Source organism: Seriola dumerili, unplaced genomic scaffold (genome assembly GCF_002260705.1).
Source record: "Seriola dumerili isolate Sdu_G_001 unplaced genomic scaffold, Sdu_1.0 BDQW01000052.1, whole genome shotgun sequence".
NCBI lineage: Eukaryota > Metazoa > Chordata > Actinopteri > Carangiformes > Carangidae > Seriola > Seriola dumerili.
The window spans coordinates 314300-320756 of NW_019174307.1; positions in this window are offsets into that span (position 1 = coordinate 314300).

A 6457-nucleotide genomic window follows, 5' to 3' on the forward strand; every position below is an offset into this window, starting at 1 on the left:
ATCTTCACCCCACCCAAAGCTGTTTGTCGATAGCCAGGATACGACTTCATTGACCTTTAGTGAGCTCAATAAGTCATGTCTGTCACCACAGCATTGACATCATGTATGGTGAGTCATAATTAAATGTTTTTAGCATGAAGAAGCTAGCTACACTCTATGTTTCTGACCATTGCACCATAGCCTAAACCGTATAACTAAGAGGTTTCATTTAACTCATAGAATATATTCTAATCATTCAATTGTATGAATTATATTCCCCCAAACTTGGTAAGTTTAGTAGTTTAGTAATTGGGATGTTGATTCAGAAAAGTGAGGTTACTGTTGAGCTATCCTATTTAGCATAAGCATAAACATGTAATAAAGGCACTATAAACTATAATGTAACTGGAAACTATTTGTTAATGCATTTGTCAACATTATCTGTGGGCTTCCATAAAGGGATGCTGGTGTATAAACCAGCAATGACAAGTTAACAGTAAAACACTGTAGCAATGTAAAATATTTCTTTATAGGAGAGACTATATTTGTTGACAAAAACTATACATTAATAAACACATACAAATGTTTTCAGAGCTGTATACTGTGTTGTGTTGTTTGCTTATAAATGTTGGTAGAGTTGGTAGAGGCCAAAACAGATGACATCAAGTCTCCAGAAACACAACTCCTAACAAATGCTTTTGCTGCTGTTGTTGTGTCTGCTGGATGTGTGAATAGATACCTCTTTGCTAACATGTTAGTCATATTGACTTAAAGGGGCTATTTGTGAGTTTTTACTCTACTGCTGAACAGGATTTTTCTTGCTGGTCACTTGACAAGAGTTTCATCCATCATTTTCTTTATAATACAAGAGGTTACACTGCGTCCTCAGGTCAGACTGGAGGCTACAGTGAGTCACTAACGGAAAGGAACAAAACAGGTTGGGGCTAGTTGGTTAGCATGCTAACTTTAGTAGAAGAATGGAGGTGATAGAAGCTCTTGGCAAGTGAAGGAATGAAATTTGATGCTGAACTCACAACGCTTCTTCTAAATGGGAAAGTAAAAAGCTGTAAATGCTAACGTTAGCTATGTAGCAGTAGCGAAAACTTACATATAGCTCCTTTAAAGTAAAGTCTTATCCATTTTTCAAACGCCTTCTCTGAATGTTTGAAGCAGTAAAAACTGAATACAGTTCCCCTCTATTGTGTAGTATTTGGTGGCATTATTAAGTGCCCAACGACCTAACAATTAAATATAATTGTCATTAAGTAATTAGATGACTGATGGGATTTAGTTTATATCCACGAGTGGACGCAGAGGGAAAACGGGACAAATGCTTCACGGGTAGACGGTCACGGTGCAAAATACTGTGAGCCTTCTGCACAGCCTGTCTGTCACACAGCTCTGGCAGACACACTGCTTGGCCCTTATTATCTCACCAGCCAGGTCAATGATATCAGAGCATCGCTGTGCAGTAAAACCAACAGAGCATGAAAACATAAAACTGACTCAATAAAAGATTTCTAAAGCATTCTGCTCATAGTTTTCACAATGCTACAAAAAAACAAAAAAAAAAAACATAGTTGGCTCGTACACAAGGAATCAGTATGTGGAGAGTATAGTCTCAAGACGTAAACCCAAACTATGTCTAGATGCCAACAGGAATAAATGTTTTTTTTTTGTCTTTTGAACTGACCTGTTAATTCATGGACCCAGTCTTTGTTACCTCCATTGTTTCCTCACACCTGCATTTTTTATGTTAAAGAATCTGAGCTGAGTTAACTGCTGTGCCTTAAACTACGACTTCACCTGTTTACAGCACTTGTAAATTCTGATTACCGATGGAGCGAAGCAGATATAAGTGGTTGTAATAAGTGCAGCAGACTGTAGCTCACCACAGACGCCGACAGGGAGCAAAGCACTGACACATCATGCGGCCTTGAGGAGAATAGAAAATGCCAGCAGGTTGTCTTGGGTGCTCGGTGACTCATTGCTCAAGATGTGGACATACAGTGCAGTGTTTAGTCTTAGTCTCAGCTGATGAACAGCCATTTATCTTTGCAGGGATCCATTGATGTTTGGCCATAAAACCAGCCTTGTAACATGATTCCAGTCATAAAGCCAGACTCACAACAATCGATGTGTGTTGTGGTAAAAACAGGAAATGTTTATGGCTTGAACAAAGCTCTGTCATGCCCATCATTCCTCATGATATCACGTTATGACACCATGATTAAAAAAAAAAATAAAGCACTGAGAAAGACAGTGATGATATTCAGGGGATTCACCACTTGATCTGGGTCTTATGAAATACTTTAAGCTGTACCAAAATTCAATTTAGAGCAGAATCAAATTCAGGCATGATTGAAGTCCAGCTCTCAGTCAGAGCTCAGGGAACAGTTTCAGTCGTTTGCCTCTGTGACGGAGCTGAGCAGTGTGACAATGTGGCGAAGCTGCTTGGGGAGAACAGGACGGTGCAGTCACCGATGTTCAGGGAGTGGTGACTTCAAGTTGGGTCTCAGATCACAGCAGAGCTTTAGAAATGTCTGTTCCTACGGTGATCCTGAAAAGTCAATGTACTGTAACTTAAGAAAACACATGCGAATAGATAAAAACACCAGAACATGAGGGAAACCTCTTCACCAATTTGACAACTCATGAACAAAACACAACCGATTATAGAAAATGCCGCAAATAAGACGGTGGCTGCTTGGTTAAGGCGCAGACGACTTAACTGCACGATCCATGGTTGGATCTCCTATCACTGCCCTTCCTTCCTGTGTCTCTCTAGTCGTCTGTTAAGTAAAAGCAAAATGCCAAAAAATAATTTCTATAAATCTGAGGTGGGGGATTTGAGTCGCATGATTTGACTCAAGTCAGACTTAAGCCACAAATTTGAGGACTTGAGATTTACTTGACCAACTTGACTTGAGGCAGATGATTCGAGAGGACTGGACTTTTTTTTCTTTTTTTTTTTTCATATTTGCATTTTTCTAGATTTTTTTTTAGATAAGTTACATTTTGCTTTTGAAACATGATTGGGTGAGTTCTAGTGTGATGCCTGCAGACCAGAGTCCAGAAATACATATACTTTAGATGGTAGGAGGAAAAAGAAAATGGCACAGTGCAGTTCCACAGAGAGATGTATAGTAATTAGCATGGCCAAACAATCCTACACATCAAAGAAAGCAATCAAAAAAAACTCCCGGATCCGCCCCTTTAACCAGATCTGCACCAGTATTCAACGTGCTCTTCCCTGGCCCCTCCCCTACCCCTGTAACAATAACAGTAATAAGACTTAAAATAATAATTGTGGCAGTGGGTGGCTGCAGTCACAGATCTGGACTCGTTGCCACAAATATCAGTAAGATTCATATAGTGTAAACAGCTGCAACAGTTTTCATTCATGTTGCAAGTAAAAGTAAACTTTTCATGAGCACTGTGTTTAACTGATTTCAATGTGGGACTTGACTTGACTTGATGATTTCCTTGATTCTCACCACAAGACTTGAAGATTAAGACTTGAGACTTGCAGGTGTGTGACTTCTTCCCACCTTTGTAAAAAAGAAAAGACGCCCCAACAGAAATGCTGCAAGTCACACAGTGACAAACAACAGTAGTTTCCAGGGGCCAATAAAAAGTGATGAACACGCCTGACTGGCCTTGACACAGTTGGGAGACATTATTTGTCGCCATGGTTACTGGCTCATTATGTTACTGAGGTTGAGTATTCATCAGTGGTGTTGATGTGCAAACAAATATGTGGTTTTTTAATTTTAATGTTCCAGATGTTATTGCAGATACTGTGTCTGCTGTAACTCAAGCAGTAGATTGTAGCAATTAAAATAACAGTAAATATTTTCTGACTCATGCAATCAGATTATTAAAACATAACAACAATAAAAAGAATTAAAAGTACATTGTTGGCTCATTTTCATCAAGTGAGTTGCTTGTTGTACTTACATAGTATTACACATTTCACGAGCTCATAGGCATTGCACTGCAGTTAATAATACTTCATGACTTCAAGAGGAATACAACTACATTATATTTATACAGTATAAAACAACATTTGCATCCTGTTTCATAGACACACCTCCGGATGATGAAAACACTTTAATTAACAAGTGAAAGTTGTGGACTGGGCAATTCACCTGAGCTACAGTTCGGTCCTTACGCAGAACACAGCAATGATGAATAGCGCACACTAAGGGGGTCTCTCATAGAAAAGTGCAGAAGCATGGGCTGTGGTAGGAGCTCACCTGGCGTCTGATGGAGCTCCGGATAAGGTCTATTTATCAGCCTGCCTCAGTGAGAGATAGCCCTGCCAGCACATCCACCGCTCACAACGGGCTACCTTGAATAAATAATGGAAGATCTGTGGGAGCGAGGTGGCACCCCTGCTGGTGACCACAGCTGAAAGAGGCTCCTCTGTCACTGGACTGGAGGGGAGTGTCGGCAGAATGATGAATGTTTTTATTGGGCTGATAAAGCTTTTTATACATATATAGAGAGAGAAAATGAAGGAAGAAAATGACAGCATGTCCACACAACAGGGTATGGAGGAGTATGTCATGACTAGCTTTCAATTTTCTTTCCAATTTCCCAGCAAACAGTGTGAATGTGAGACATAAATGAGTTGATGCGTTTTCCGGTCTGACATGAGTCTTGAAAGCAAAAATCTGCCCCTAATAATCCGTACAAGTGAGATTTCAAATCTTGCACCTCTCAGAACTGTACTTACATTTGCTCTTACAGCTTATACTGAAGCACGTTCTGTGGAGCAGCTTTCAATAACCAGCTCTGCAGATCAGCAATTACTCGGAGGTGTTTCCAGGGATTTGGACCTGTCAAAAAGCCACAGATGGACAGAGAGAAGTGAAAGTTTTCACACTTCACCTCTACAGATATTCCATGAATGCATCACATGTGGGCAATGGGTAGATGCTAGCTACAGCACACATCATCACGGGCAACAGCAGTGCACTGTACAGTGTCTTCCTAGTTGTCATTTCAAAATATGCCCATATGAGGGGCTACTGGGGGCCCCTTTTCCCCTTGGGGGGCCCCAAACATTTGCCTGGTTTGCCTCTCCTGGCAGTTCACCTCCGATGAGACCACTGATAATCAAATCCTGGAACAAAATATCACTTTGCACAAAAAATATGAATTGATGTTAGATGTAACATTTCATGCATCTGGAGACACAGTCTGTACAAACCAGATGTTCGTCCCATAAAAAGAAGGAAGGGAACAAAAAGATGTCCACATGTTTTAACTCCGTTTTCCTTACATCCATTCGCAGCGGTGTGTACCACACACCTTGAAAATTGCTACCGTCAGCTAAATTAAGCATCTCATTTAAAAACCTAATTGCAGCTAATTTAAAAATCTGTTCCCTCGAAGTAGGACCGGTTAGATACGTGTAAGAGATATCTGAAGAAGAGATGCCTGTAATCACAGTCTTTCCTCCTTTATACCAATACTCCCTAATACATGGGGCACCACCTTTTAATAAGGTGTACTGTAAGAATGAAGAGGCTGTAACTAATAGCTACATTAATGGTCAATAATTAAAGCTTAATAAATCAGTAATACACTATCAATAATGTAAATATATTGTAGAACAGAGGTCTCTGGTAGGCGGACCACAGTCCAGATCCAAACCCAGACCCATCCAATCCGGATCTGGATGTATAACCTTTAAATTATTGAGAATTATTAAATTTTGAGTGAGCTTTTCTAGCCTTCACGGCGCTGGTCATGTGACACTACTCCTAGGTCAACCAATCACTGCAACTCAGTCAGGGAGATACGCACACATGGCAAGGGATGATGTCGGAGAAATAGGTGGGGGAAGTGGGACAGAAGAGGGAAAGACAGAGAAAAGTTCGTGTTAAAGCTGTTCAGTTGTTAAGTTGTGCGGCATACCTACCTTTGTCGCTATGGTTACTATAATAACACTCATGGCTTGGTTAGCTTTATGAAAATATTGTGATTAAGGTTAAAATAAGTACTTCCTCAACATTGCACAGTCTTTGTCGTCATGGATACATTATAAACTGCTGGTTTCACATGGGACTTTGTCTCTCTTTATACTACGTCACCGCACTTTTCCCTTTGCTCCTGTCATCATTACTACCACCACTAGATGTCGCCTAGCAACAAAACGTAGCTATGGGCCATAATAAGGTGCTGCACAGACGACCAATGGGCTCGTTTTTTTTTTTACAGGAGGACAGTCTCATATAAACGTTAAATGTTCAGGAACTTTGCTTGAGGAAATTTTGTCTACCTGGACCTCTTTGAATTTTAATTGAAGATCCCTGTGGTGGTAAAATTATCTTATTTGGATAATTTGAGCAGTTGAGGGCTGCTCCACCAGTATCCTCCTTTAAATATTAGTAGAATTTTTGGTATTAATATTTCTTACACTATTTGATTAAACAGTTGTGAGGACTGCAGACCTCAGACCTCGTTA